The following is a 15,958-nucleotide window of genomic DNA, read 5'->3' on the forward strand; positions in this document are numbered from 1 at the left end:
AATTATATCCTGTTTTAAAAAGTGGCATTCAAGAAAATTTCCCAGAACAGTAAGACATGAATCAGAACATTTAAAGAGTTCATTTGGTACCTAACATTATGTAATATTCATACTAAGATACATTTTCATTACATTTTTGGATACCAGAAACAAAAAGAACATCCTAAGTTTCCAATGGGATAACATAATACACAAAGGACCAGAAATAAAAATGGCTTTGAAGTTCTCAACAATACTGTAAATTAGAAGTCATAATTTCAAAACTCTGAGAGAAAATATTTTCAATATAGAATTACATGCTCAACCAAACAATCAGTATGTTTGAAAAGGTCCTTTACAGTGAAGCTAGACTATACAAAACTTTATGTCTAATCATCCTTCTTTATGTGCCACCTATATCTAAAAGTGGGAGTAAACCAAGAAAGAGAAAGGCATGAAATCTAATAAGGAAATCAACACAGGAAAAGGGAACAGAATTCAAGGAGAAAGGAAATAATATTATTCTAGAACTACAGTTGTGCAAAAATCTTAGCAAGCAGGTGAAGGAGTACGATGAAGAGTTTTAGGAGGGATGTCTCTAACAAACAGATTTCATGATTATGTTTGAATGAATTGTGAAAAGTTTTATTTTCCAGATTTTGAGTATGAATTAGTGATAGATATTTGGACAACCAGACATCACTCTCCCTTACAAAAAAAAAGAAGAACTAACTACATGGAAAACAAAGTGGTACAATAATGTGATTATTAACTGAGTCATGAAAAACATCCCTTTTATTTTTTTTAAACATTTATTATTTATATATTTCTTTCCCCTTCTCCCCATCCCTGTTGTCTGCTCTCTGTGTCCATTGGCTGGGTGTTCTTCTGTGTCTGCTTGCATTCTTATGAGCAGCACTGGGAATCTGTGTCTTCTTTTATTGCGTCATCTTGCTGCATCAGCTCGTGTGTGTGGCACCACTCTTGGGGAGGCTGCGCTTTTCTCACATGGGGCGGTTCTCCTTACGGGGTACACTGCTTGCGCATGGGGTGCCACTACACAGGGGACACCCCTGCATGGCACAGCACTGTGCATGGGCCAACTCACCCTATGGGTCAGGAGGCCCTGGGTTTGAACCCTAGACCTCCCATGTGGTAGGCAGATGCTCTATCAGTTGAGCCAAATTCACTTCCCAACATCCATTTTAAAGAGTAAAAAAAGCAAGCTACAGAATGGGAGAAGATATTTATAACATATTTAACTGCCAAATAATTAGTATCCAAAAAATAAAGAATTCTTTCAAATAATTAAGGAAAAGCTAAACAACCCAAGAGAAAAGGAATCAAAGGAAACTCAAATAAAAGATGCTCAGATTCACTGGCAATGGAGATAATGCAAACTAAAACCAACATGAAATATCACTATACATCCATCAGGTTAAAAAGTGTGACAATTCCAACTGTTGGTAAAGACATGGAGCAATAGGAAAACATACACTTTCGGAAGTAGGAGCACATACAACTATTTGTGAAAGGATCCTGGCATTAGTTAGGTGAGCTTGTATATATTTCTTATGATTCGGCAATTCCTTTCCTAGGAAGGTACTCTGGTGAAATTCCTGCATATACTCAAGAAAAAACATGTACTAGAATGTTCATAGCAATAGGTATTATTAAGAGCAAAAATCTGGAACTCAATTATGCATAAATCAAAACATATATTTGATAAACTGTGATATAGGCACACAATAAAACAGCATACAGCTGGGAAAATAAACAAGATATAAACTCATCTGCATGAATGAATTTTAAAAATATTAACAAACAAAAATGAAAAAGGAACAAACACAATATGGCTTAATTTTTATAGGTTTAAAAGTAGGCAGTTTCTTTAAAATTAAAGTTTAAAAAGTAGGCAAAACTACAAAACATTCTTTAGGGAGTTATTTAAAGTTAAGATTTTAAAAATTAATAGTTGGGGAATAATTTTTTATAAAAATCTGTTTAATAGTTATAACTGAATGGGGAAGTAAATGGGATTAACTTGATTTTGATAGGCAGAGGGCTTTTGGGGTACTAGCAATTTTACATTTCTTAAATTGCATGGTAATTAAATGGGTATTCTTTAAACTATACTATATTTTATACAGATCTAAATGTACAAAATATTTTTAAAACTTGCTTTAATCTTTCAAGACGCAGAACAACCATGGCCAAGGACACACTTCCTTTCTTAAGAAACATTTTACTTTCGATCACTTAAAATACATGCTTTCAATCTTGGTAACCATATTTCAGCAAATGAAGTTTAATCTGATTTATTTTATGTACCTTCCTGATATACACAATTGCATTTTGTATAGCTAAAATTGCAAATGCGTGAATAAAGTAAATGAAATTTAATCCACTGAAAGAGAAAGAGTGAATAGTATAAAATGTTCACAAACACTAAAGTATAAAATAAATCAGACTGTTCATCATCATCTCCTTGTTAGCTGTCCTGAGTGAGTCTAATGAACAAGAAAGGTGTTGCAACTCTGCTGAAATTCAGGGCTCAATTGGACATTGCCCATCCCAAGGAAAAGAGAGTGTTTGCAATTGCAAGCAAGACAGTTCTGGAAGCAGATTTGGCTCAACTGATAGAGCATATGGGAGGCCTAGGGTTCAAACCCAGGGCCTCCTGACCCGTGTGGTAAGCTGGCCCATGCGCAGGGCTGATGTGTGCAAGGAGTGCTATGCCACACAGGGGTGTCCCCCGTGTAGGGGAACCCCACGCACAAGGAGTGCACCCTGCAAGGAGAGCCGCCCTGTGCAAAAAAAGGGCAGCCTGCATACACGGAGAGCTGATGCAGCAAGATGATGCAACAAAAAGAGACACAAATTCCTGGTGCTGCTGACAAGAATGCAAGCAGACACAGAAGAACACACAGCAGATGGACACAGAAAGCAGACCATGGGGGGAGGGGGAAGGAGAGAAATAATTTTTTAAAAAGACAGTTCTATCCATCTAAGGATCTAAGCTCCCTCTCAACTAAAAGCAGAGTGGGCATGACCATACCCAAATCCTCAAGATTGGGGAATAAACAATGGACTGAAGTAGACATTATTATTCTACTATAGGTTTATTATTATTCTAGCAATGGAAGAACTTTTATCATTTATATGAAGGCAGTGGCCACCAGAGGTTGTGAAGGATGGGAAAGGGAAGAACAGGTATAATATAGGGGCATTTTCAGGACATTGGAGTTGTCCTGCATGACACTGAAGTGATGATAGATACAGGTCATTGTGTATTTTGTCATAACCTACAAAATTGTGAGGGAAAGAGTGTAAACTATAATATAAACTGTAGTCCATGGTTAGTAGCAATGCTGCAACATGTGTTCATCAATTGTAACAAATGTACCACACTAATGAAGGATGTTGTTAATGTGGGAAAATGTGGGAGGGGAGAGAGTGTGCATATTTTTTATGTAATATTTATGTAATCTAAAGCACCTTTAAAAATAATTTTTCAAAAATCAGGTTGAAATTACATCCACTGTGGGAAAATTCTTATATAAAATTCACTACAAATAATGTAAAAAGATCCTTTTCAAATTTATTTCTTGACTAATGATTTAAATCTGCATTATCTTTCATGATCTCTAGTTATTTGTCCATGCAAGTAATATAGGCTTATTAAACTCTTGGAAATTCATTATATGTAAATAAATGCAATCTGGAATTCATTGGCTTAGAAGTCACTAGAATACAATTGCTAAACTATATATGTTGGTAAGTCTATATTAAACTCATAGATTTTTCTCTAGAAAGTATTGTGAATTGAACGCTGATTGTTTTAGTTTGCCAAAGGCTCCTGTCACAAAGCATCAGAAATGGGTTGGCTTTCATAAATGATATTTATGTCAGGTAAAAACTTACAGTTCCAAGGCCATGAAAAGATCAACTCAGTACCATAAGAGGTGCTTTCTCACCAAAGTGAGCTGCCATGTGTTGAAGGAAGATGGTGCATATCTCTGCCTAGGTCTCTGCCTTCCCTTCTGGGCTATACCATCTCTTGGAGCTCAGCTATGGTAAACTAGGCATGGGGCTTATATTTTATTGGGCCTTATCTCTCAGGCTTGGCTGCTCTACTTTCTTCCTGAGTTCAGCTGCAAGTGATTAGGCATATGGCTCATCTCTCCCTGGGCTTCAGCTCTTTGAGCCTCTCCTTTTTCTGATATGGCAGGATCAAATATGGCTGAGCCCTTTTCCTGTGTCTCTGTTTTTATCAGACCCAGTAAGAAGGTGGAGACTCCACCTGAGTCATGCCTCACTGACTAGTCCCATTGAAAGGTCTCACAGCCACAGAAATGAATTTAGTTTACAAGCAATCTTTTTCTTTTTGGGATTCATAAAAGAATTTCAAACTCCCACACTGGTTTAGAAGTCACTAGAATATAAGTGACTTTATATTAAATTATATATGTTGGTGATACTATATTAAATTCATAGATTTTTCTATAGAAAGTACTGCGAATTGAATACAGATGAATAAAAAATACTTGCATGAACATTAGAAAATTATGTAATTAACTATATTAACAGGTCAAAAAGAAAAAAAACAATTATCTTCAATAAGTAGAGAATCTTAATTTGATAAAATTCAACATCAATAATAAAAGAAAAAAGAAAAAAATTTAACAAGCTATGAGTAGATGGGAATTTCCTTATACTGATTAATTGATTCTACAATATACAGGAAGAAACACACCAAATGATATAACATTAAAAGTATCTCTTTAAATGTTTATGTTAAAACATAAAAGCATAGTAAAGTATGAAACAAAACCAATGGCTGCAGGCCTTATGATCACTTATGTGGAAACTTCCAAAATAGTCTTTAACAAATTACTATATTTAGTAAGAGATTTAGCAAAACTGTCAGAAATAAACCAACAAAAGTTCACTGCATCTCTACATACCAACAATAAAATTAGAAAAATAACATTTTTAAATGCATCAATGTAAAGTACTTAGGAATGTATAGTACTTAGGAATGTGGCTAGAATAATAAAAATGGATTGAAATATATTAAACCACTCATAAATGGAAATATCATTCCTCATCAATAAGAAGCATTGATTTCGAAAAATATCAATTAAGAGTGAGACACCTAGAAAGCAAAATTTGAGGCACTCGTGCTCAGGTTCATGCAAGTACAGGGTCGACACCTACAAATCAGTACATCCTTAAATTTTGCTTCCAAGGTGCCTTGCATGCCTTACCTTACACCCAGCCCTGTACCACAGCAACTGCCATTCAGAGAGAGCCACAGCTATGACCCCACCAACAAGGTCTGAATCTTAGCTTTGGGATGGCCTCTTCCTTGGGTACACTATCTCAGCCATTAAGGGTATGGCTACTCCTTATATCTGCAGTTGTTAAGTTCTTTAGTTCTCTTCACTTCTTACTAGCCAATCCTTTGTTGTTCCAATTCCATTATAACTAATCATTTCTTATATTAAATTTTCCCAGTTCAAATAACTGAGTATTTTCTGTCTCTTGATTGGATCCTAATTGCAACAGAATTGATACCCAAAGTAGCCTCAGGAGACAGACCGGCAAAAATGAGATTTTTATGTTTTTGCCATCTTTTTAACCTTCCTCTTGTTTCCCTGGGCTGTTCTATTCTTTTTCAAATGTTTTCTAAGCCTTTGGGTTTTGGCTGCAGTACAGAGCTCCTTGCCAATGGGATTTGGGATGCAAGAAATTCATGACATGTAGTGTCATGACAAACTGGTTGATGGTGAGCAATTGTCAACTGAAGCAACCTGCCTTTGGAACCAAGTAGTTGTTGCATTTAATATCACAGAGGTAATGATGACTTTAAAGAACTGAGGTGTGAGATGTATTCATTTGAGTGCACACAAGTGCTTACAGAAACTGACAAGCTTGCCTATTAACTCTCAGCTCGTCACTTCCATGACATTCCTAAAAGACCTTCCCATTTCTTGTAGTATTATTTCAAGGCTAATGTTACTGAAAATCAAATACATAAATTGTAGATTGTTGAATTGCAGAAGTTGAATTCAGTCTCATCAAGTTTTCATGTGCACGTTAGGGCACTGATAGAGAGAATGGTATCCCTAAACTTGGAATGGGGACATCTGTCTGGGACCTAGATGAAAATGACAATCTTGAATCCCCAAATCATTGTGGGCCTCTCTTACTAGCAGAAGTACCTTGCAATCCAGTATCTGAAGAGACTAGCCTTTCTGTGCTTGAAAACCCTGTGATAACATCACCTGAAGCAGGGCCTTAAAAGGGCATGCACGTTCTCCTCAAGAGCCACTACAATCATTTCAATTTCATTGAACATATAACTAGGTCAAATCTCAGCAAGTTCCAGGAAGACAGATGCATACTACGATTCAGGAAGAAATAACTGACATACCAAAAATAAGAGTTGTAGGACTAGAATGGCACTGCTCTATCTGAACCTTTTTGTATAGTTTTAACTTTTGGAACCATATAAATGTTTTACATACTCATAAAATTGAATCAACAAGAATGGAGTATTTTTTAAAAAGTCAAACAATAGAAACAAGAACAAATAAACCTAAATGTATTTCAAAGGAATACTACAACCACACTGAAGGTGGTGGAATAAAAAACTAATTCAAATAATTTTGAACACAGTATATTGATTCTGTACCTTCAGTCTAAAGACAAAAGAGAATTACAAACATATATTGAGCTCTATTTAGTAGGTTTTCACTATAACATGAGTTAGCAATTCTAAAACTATATTTTTGTATATTCTAGAATTGAGCAAATAAGTAAGCATTCTAAGAATGGAAGTCAGGTTTTTAATTACTGGAGAAAGGAGTTACAAATGTAGAATGGAGTAAGAATAGAATGAATGCTGTCATCCTATCACAGACCTTGGTTACTAAATGTCATTCACTAAAAAGAACCAGGGCTCTTTAGAGAAATGATTGACTCCAAGTGGAGCTAAGAGAGTAAAAAATATGAGCCTAGAACACCTTGTTGTGTCAAAAAGAAAGGAAATGCTCAAAGAATCACAGTAATAAGTCAGAAGAACACAGAAACCAAACTGAATTGGCTCCCACTGCTCAAATCTGGGCAATTTGAGTATGAGAACAGTGATTAGTAACAGATAATAAACCAGTGAATTAAGTAAAAATCTATGAATTCATATCGAAATAAATAACAAATGGGGGAGAAAGGAAAGTTCTTTCTTACAATAGAATGCTAACTAATATAGCCAAACAGTACAGATTTTTAAGGTTTGAAGCTGTATGGGCTCTAGAAAAGTATGTTCTCAAAATTAATCCATTCCTGTGGGTGTGGATCTATTCTAAGTAGGGTCTTTTGGTGAGTAGGATCTTAACTTGAGATGTGACCCATCTCATTCAAGGTGGATGTTAACCCTTAATGGAGTCCTTTACAAGAAAATGAAATTCAAACAAAGAAGAAAATAAGCCGTGGAAGCAAAAAGCTTTTGAAAGCAACAAAACCCAGAAGAGAAGGGAAAGACCAGCAGACACTACCCTGTGCCTTGCCATGTGACAGACATGCCAAGGATCACTGGCAGGTAGTCTTTGGGAAGAAAGCACTGCCTGATTTGGACATTTTTTCTCCACCTCAATCGTGTAAGCTTGTTTGCTAATAAATTTCCATTTTTAAAAGCTAACCCATTTCATGGTACCTGCATTTCAGCAGCCCAGTCAACTAGAGCAAACATCTTCTTAAAACATCATAGTAATAATGGTTTCAGACAATAATTTTCAATGGATGCTAAAATTAGTGAGTGAAAGTCTGGTGACAAATAAGTTAATTACGTGGTTTTAAGTAACTCCCCACAAATTATTTATTAATTATATAGCAACAACTACTAACTTTATAATGGGGAAATATGGCAGACACCACCTAAATCAATTATCAAAGTTAACATTTCCATTAATGGGAAATACTGATATGATGCACTGAAAAGGATACAATAAAACTTTTGTGGTATTCTTGCCACCAATATTTATAATCTAAATGCAAGTATGAAGAAATATAAGACAAACACAAAGTAAGAAATGATCTACAAAATAATTGGCCTGTACTCTGCAAAAATGTTGAGGTCATTAAAGACAAAGAAAGAAAGAAAGAACTCTTTCAGAATAAAGAAACTAAAGAGACATGACCAATAAATGTAACGTACGATCCTGGACAGGAAGTGGCGGGGAGAGGTGGTGACGATAGGGTAGAAAGCTATTAAAAGCAGTATTGGGAATGACAAAATTTGAATATAGACTATGGAATAAGGTAATAGTAGGTAACAGTGTGTACTGTATGTGTGTGTGTATAGAGTTAGAGAGAACAAGTGTACTCTGGAATGATAAAGCAAATGGGATAAAATGTACACAACTGGTTAATCTGTGTAAAGAGTACACAGAAATCCTTTGGACTATTCTTGTAACTTTTTTGCAAATTTGAAATGTAATCAAAATTTAAAAGTTACCAAAAAGATACATTCCTAAATCTCAATTTAAATATGAAACTAAATGGAAATACTACCTTGAAATCAAGTGAATAGCAGAGCAAAATATATAAAAAACTGGACACAGGGAAACTAACCAATAAAAGAAAAATTAGTAGTATTAAATGCCTTTAAAAAAGAAAATAACTCAAACTGGCTTTGTATTTAACTTTGCAACAAAGGAATCTCAAAAAAAGCAGGAAAGATTGATAAAAACAGAATTAAAATAAACCTTAAAAATAGGTGAGAATCACAAAATCCAAAGATTGCTCTTTGGAAAAAAATGATTTTGATCAAAGGTGGTGGATGCACCACATGCTTTAGGTCTTCTGTCTCCCAAAACACCACCAAAATGACCAAACAATGACATTTTTCATAATATTAATTGGTGGCAAATGTACAGATGTGGCAAATACTGTTAATTGCCTCCCCCAAATAATCCCTTCCTCTTTTCCTTACTAAAAGAATGTTGATTTTTTTTTTTAATAGCTACTGTGCTCAGGTCCAAAAAATGAAACATGATTTGTCTAAGCAGTGGTTTTCAACCCTGATTACACATTAGAACTGGGTTGCTTTTCAAAAATTCTAAGGCATGGATCCCACTCCAGACCAAGTAAATCTAACTGTTCTTGATAATTTAATATACGAGCTTAAATCATTCTCAATCATAGCATCTGGGGACTTTTAAAATTAGTGATACCTAGGCCATATTATGTCTCCAGATATCCGTAACCAACATTAAGAACAACTACTTTAAATGAAAAGAAATCCTTAACCCTCTGTCTTGTTACCAGTGTTTTTCTGTATCTTATGCAGCCATAAGCAACCTAACTGGCAGAGGGGAAACAGGTTCTTCAGTTATAGACAGCTCAGTGTAGTGTGAAGTGATCGAGCCACTTTTAAATTTAATTTGGAAATACTTACTGAAGTTCAAAATATGCATATTCTATTGCCTTTAGTTTCCTTAGAGGAGGCCTGTACATAGATCTTCATTTGGAGCACTGTTTTAAACAGTGTTAACTATAGAAAATCTAAATGTTTTAAAAACAGGAAGACTGATTAAATATACCAGAGTACAAAATATGGTCTCTTAGATGAAGCAATTAAAGTGAGGTAGCTCTATACTTACGTAGACAATTCTCCAAGTAGAATGAAAAAGTTTCAGAGGGGTAACACAACCAACATTTAGTGACCATTTACTATGTGTCAGGTCCTGATATAAAGCAGCTCAATCCTCAGACCAACCCTATGATGCAATTACTTTATTTTCCACATTTTGCAGTATGCACATATAATACTCTTCATATAGAGATATTACTAAGTGACAAAACAGTATCCATCCATACATTTACATATGTATGTATTTAAACGTATACAATAAAAGTAAAAAGGATAAATAATTAACTGATCACAATGGTTACGTTTGGGGAGATACCTGGGTTTGGGGACTGTGGTCACACAGGACTTGAGCCTCTCTATAATATGTAAGTTATTTTTACAAGAAAAATATGTTAACTACTTACACAGTTATAATTTAATTTTTTAAGAAAAAAAAATACTAGAAAAGTATTTGGCCTAAGCAGATATTCATTGTTTATAATGGCAATAATTTGTAAGCAAACCATGTTGCTGTTGTGGTTTTTAAACGGGGCGGGGGGGGGGGGGTGCTTGGTAAAACGGTAATACCAGGAGGCCATTACAAATCATGGTAAAGATAACTGTGTAAACATACAGAGAATTGTTCAAAATACATTTTGGAATGGTTAAGTTAAGTTACAGGTCAATAGCCATAGTATGATCATATTAAAAAAAATTCTGGGAAGTGGATTTGGCCCAACAGATAGGGCGTCTGCCTACCACATGGGAGGTCCAAGGTTCAAACCCAGGGCCCCCTGACCTGTGTGATGAGTTGGCCCACGTGCAGTGCTGATGCGTGCAAGGAGTGCCCTGCCATGAAGGGGCATCCCCGTGTAGGGGAGCCCCACATGCAAGAAGTGCACTCTGTAAGGAGAGCTGCCCAGCACGGAAAAAAACGCAGTCAGCCCAGGAGTGGCGTCGCACACATGGAGAGCTGACGTAGCAAGATGAGGCAACAAAAAAGAAATACAGATTCCGGGTGCCACTGACAAGAATACAAGCAGACACAGAAAAACACATGGCAAATGGACACAGAGAGCAGACAACTGGGGGAAGGGGTAGGGAAGTGGAGAGAAATAAATAAAAAAATAAATCTTTAAAAAAATAAATGAAAAAAAAATTTTTTTAATTCTAAGTTTTTGCTCCAACAATTTGACAGCAGTTAACTTTTTTTTTTAAAGATTTATTTTTATTTATTTAATTCCCCTCCCCTCCCCCGATTGTCTGTTCTCTGTGTCTCTTTGCTGTGTCTTGTTTCTTTGTCAGCTTCTGTTGTCGTCAGCGGCACGGGAAGTGTGGGCAGTGCCATTCCTGGGCAGGCTGCGCTTTCTTTCCCGCTGGGTGGCTCTCCTTATGGGGCGCACTCCTTGCGCGTGGGACTCCCCTACACGGGGACACCCCTGCGTGGGGCGGCACTCCTTGCGCGCATCAGCACTGAGCATGGGCCAGTTCCACACGGGTCAAGGAGGCCCGGGGTTTGAACCGCGGACCTCCCATGTGGTAGACGGACACCCTAACCACTGGGCCAAAGTCCGTTTCCCATGACAGCAGTTATCTTTAATTTAAAGGATTTTAAGTCAACTTTGTTCTTTGTGCTTTTGTTTTCTAAATTTTTTGTAATGATAGGAAGAAGGAATAGAGCTATCTTCAGAAAAGTAACATTTTTATCAGGTATTCAAAGATTTTAAAAAGAGACAATAATCGAAACATGGTATAGGTAGAAGCACAGAGACAGATCAAAGAACAGAAAAAAATACAAATATATAATACAAACAATTTAAATAACATCTAGTAGGCAGTGCAAAGTAAAGGCAAAGGAAGTAAGTTATTATTGAAAAAAAAATCGTATTGGAATAAGATTGGGTAAATGTGGGAAAAAACCCTATTTACAGCTCTAATTCACAGCAAAATAAAGTTAAAATAATTAAAAAGTTACATATATAAGAGAATTGAAAGACACAATCCTGGCTCTCAAGAATTTAAAATGTAGCTAGGGAGCAAAATTTGTGTATAATATCCCTTTGGGAGCCACCAGGAGGCCTTCGGTAAGTGGTTTATACTGTAATGACCAATAGAGGTCCCATATATGGGAAGTAAAGCAGGACGGGAGGTACCATTTATTGAACATCTGATGTGCTTTTTATACATGTCATCTTATCTCTCATTTACAGGTTAAACAGCTCACAGGTAGTGAAGCTAAGATTAGACCAGAAGCCACATCTTTCTGATACTGAAGCACAGGCTCTTTACATACAGAGAGGGTGTGGGTAAAACAGTCCAAGAGAGTATTTTTCTTTTTTTTTTTTTTACTTAGGGAGCCAATATTTGCACTGAAGGGTTGAAAAGAATAGATGGCAAAGATGGTAAACTACCTGGCAGAGCATAGTGGGGGGCAGAGAGTAGGTGTAGTTAAAAATAAAACAATAGGGAAGTAGATGTGGCTCAAATGATAGAGCGTCTGCCTACCATACAGCAGGTCCAGGGTTCAAACTCAGGGCCTCCTGGCCCATGTGGTGAGCTGGTCCACACACAGTGCTGCCGCGCACAAGGAGTACCATGCCACACAAGGGTGTTCCCTGTATAGGGGAGCCCCACGCACAAGAAGCGCACCCTGCAAGGAAAACCGCCCTGTGCAAAAAGCGCAGCCAGCCTAGGAGTGGTGCTGCACATGTGGAGAGCTGACGCAGCAAGATGACACAACAAAAAGAGACACAGAATCCCGGTGTCACTTGACAAAAGAATGCAAGTGGACACAGAACACACGGCAAATGGATACAGAGAGCAGACAACAGGGTGGGGGGAAAAGGAGAGAAATAAAAACAAATCTTAAAAAAAAATAAAATAAAATAAAACATAATAAGTTAAAATATAGAGGAATTGATTTTTTACTAAACTGTCACTGCTTATCAGCAAAGAAAAGATGACCTTTTCAATAAATAATACTGGGGCAATTGGATGCTCAAGTGGGAAGAAAATGAAATTTGATCCCTACTGCATAGAAATCAATTCCAGGTAGCTTAAAAGGCCTGAATGTTAAAAGCAAAAATGATAAGGGCTTTTAGAACAAAATATAGAAGAAAATTCTTATTACCTCCAGGGAGCAGAAAATTTCTTAACAAGTACTAAGCACAGGAAAAGATTTCATTATATTGAAAGCCAGAACTTCTATTCATCAAAAGACACCATAAATGGTGAAAAACCAAGCCAGAACAGGAAAAAATATTTGTCATACATACAACTAACAAAGACTAATACACTATATAGACAGTATATACCTATATAAAAGATATAGAGAACTGCTATAAATCAGCAATCCAATTAAAAATTTGCAAAGTATTTGAACAAGCATTTTATAAAAGAGGACCACCAAATGGCCAGAAAATGGTGCTCAAACTCATAACAAGGAAAATATAAATTATAATACCATTATACACCCACCAGATTGACAAAAATATAAAAGTATGTTCGTGTCAAGGGCTGGAATGGATGTGGAGCAAAAGAAATCTTCATCAACTGCTGGTAGAAGGAAAAACTTCTACAGTATTTTTAAAGAATAGTTTGGCACTGTCTAGTAAAACTGAAGACATAAATTCTATCCATCAGCAATTTATTTGCTAGTTATATATACTAAACAAATGCAAGCACATGTGCACTAGAGAATGTATACAAAAATATTTATAGCCACATCACTCATAGTAGCCCAAAACTGGGTGCAAATAAAAAATTCATCAAGAGAAGAATGGGTAAATAAGTTGGGGTATATTCACACAATGATATAGCATATATAGCAATATACAACAATGAAAAAAGAAAAGGATTCTATTCATAAAAAGACACAAAACAGACAGAAACTAAACCTATATTGTTTGAGGATTCATACACAGGTACTGAAATGCTAATGAAAGGCAAAGAAATGACCACCAGTGGTTATTATCAGAGGAGCATATTTATTTTTTATTTTTTAAGGGTGCATTGGGGGTGTCTTTGGTAATGGCTATATTCTGTTTCTTGACCTAGGTACTCCTTACATTGGTCTTCATAATTATTGTTAAACTGTACATTGGGTGTTTTATACCACTTCTGTATCTAATTTGAAGGAAAAAAAAACACACCACAGGTATTCAAATAAACTGCATCTATAAAAATGTTTCCAAATATTAAATTAGGTAGAAAAATAATAAAATGTAATTTTAACTGAAAATGTAGCATATAAAATGGTAAAATACTGCATGAATGCAATAATTTTAAAATCATATTTCACAGCCCATCAAACTGGGAAGAAAATATTAAAAAGTTAACTGGAAATTTGAATTTTAGTTATTAGGGATTTCTGTACTTTTGAAATATTTCAATATAATAATAGTCTTTTTACCTGTATAATCAGAAAGAAACACTGTTTTTAAAGACGATCATAAAGAAAATAATTAAACCATTTGACAAATTAATAAGTGAAAATCAAGTGTTTTGGGGGGCAGGAAGGGGTATACTTTGGAGAATTCACATTTTTTCAAAGGGGAAATTCGTAGATGGGCAAGAATTTTCAAGAAGGAAAATAAGTCATGTCTTGCAAAGAAAAGGGGATTTCAGGGAACAAGGGGAAATGCCAAGCTACCTTAAAGGTGCCTTGTGGATGTTCAAGTGCCATTCTCTCCTCTCTGGAAACCTCTATCCAAGCAGGGCAGAGCTGGGGAAGGAAAAAAGAGTCAGAAAACACCAGGCTCTCCAGGGAGCCAAGATGGACATTTCAGAGGTCACCCAGATCCAGCCCCTATGGACCACCAACAGACAAGTCTAGGGCACCCTGCCCAATCTTGGCATCATAGACAACAGCGGGGTCACTGCCTTTCCAGGCAGAATCTGTCCCTGACCTCACAGAGCTCTCCTGGGAACAGAGCACTGGAGACAAAAAGGCACAGACAAAGGGCCCCACACCCACCGTAGCTACACCGAGACACAACAGTCACACCCCGGGGACACAGTTACAGCACAGCACACCTACACACAATGGCTTGTACACGGCTACACAATCATAACACTGGAACACACACAGCCATGGCAACTGCAGAGTCACAGGCACCCCACACCCACACCGTGCCACACGCCATGGGAACACAATGACAACAAATTCACACGTACCCTCCACCCACAATATCTCACACAAACACCCACCCATCGAGAAACAGTCACAAAGGTACACTTAAGGCGCACGCACACACCATGGGGATTCACAATCACAAACAGTCAAGGTCCCCCTCCTTCTACAGTTCAGCACAAGGTCATAAATGCATACACACACCACGAGGACACACATCACAACCGTAATCAAAGCACCCCCTCCTCCACGAACACACAATGCCACGCCCAGTCACAAATTAACACACGCACAATCATAACTGCACAGCCAAGGCCTCCCTACCCCTCCCTCACAGTGACAGTCACGATCACACAGACACACGCCCACCCCAGGGAAACAGTCACAATCATCTACACACCCTCACAATCTCCCCGTTTCAGTCTGCTCTCCGACACACCGGCGCAGGCCGGAGGTTCCCGACACACGATACTCCAAATTCAGCTCTCGGCAGCCTCACCTCCGCCTCCTCAAGTTCAGCTGGCTCAGCTCGGGTCAGCGCAGGCCAAATCGAGCACCCACAAAGCCCTGAAGCCACTAGCCACCCCGAGCGGGGAAATCTCGCCCCCTTCCCCGGAGAAAGTCGAATTCCCGCGGGAGAGATCACTGGGCCTAGAGGCCTCTGGGAGATGTAGTCCAGAAAGCGACAGACCGCCAAAACTACGATCTGGGGGTGCGGACGGCCCGCGGCGTGGAACCTAGACCAGGCCAGCACTGCGTGTACGAGCTGAGCTGCGCCTCGGGGCCTGCGGAGAGTCTCAGCCCCGCTTCGGAGTGCGACTCCGTTAGTTTGCCGTCACTCACCCTCCGAAATACCGGGTCTCCTGGGAAATGTAGTCTAGGACCTCGCCGGTGGCGGGCTGGGCCGGGTCAGTGTGAACTGTATCCTCTAGGCACTGAGGCCCGGCGGGGCGGTTGTGACCCAGCTGATTTGCGTCCAAGGGGCTGCTCGGAATTCCGCTAACCCTGGGAGTGCGTAAACGCTTCTGATGAAGGCTGCCACGGAGCGTGGCTAGAAGCCGATTTGAGCGTCTAGGATCAAACTAGCCTGGGAGTCTTGGGGATTGAATCCGCGAGCCCAGGCATGTATTTGAGAGTGAGCAGAAGAGGCTACGAGTGTGTGTGACTGGGTTTAGGGGGTAGTTGAGTGAACGAGAAGCCGAATGCATGTAAGA

General features: G+C 38.0%; 1 protein-coding gene across 1 annotated transcript in view; it reads right to left on the minus strand.

The window, feature by feature from the left end:
- The window catches only part of LOC111764212 (zinc finger protein 850-like), a 49,194-nt gene extending 33,633 nt beyond the window's left edge, over positions 1 to 15,561 (minus strand). Inside the window, 2 exon segments of the mRNA XM_071209238.1 lie at positions 14,265 to 14,336; positions 15,244 to 15,561. The gene's annotated coding sequence lies outside the window, so the exon portion shown is untranslated.
- Positions 15,562 to 15,958: the final 397 nt, after the last annotated feature.

Source organism: Dasypus novemcinctus, chromosome 18 (genome assembly GCF_030445035.2).
Source record: "Dasypus novemcinctus isolate mDasNov1 chromosome 18, mDasNov1.1.hap2, whole genome shotgun sequence".
NCBI lineage: Eukaryota > Metazoa > Chordata > Mammalia > Cingulata > Dasypodidae > Dasypus > Dasypus novemcinctus.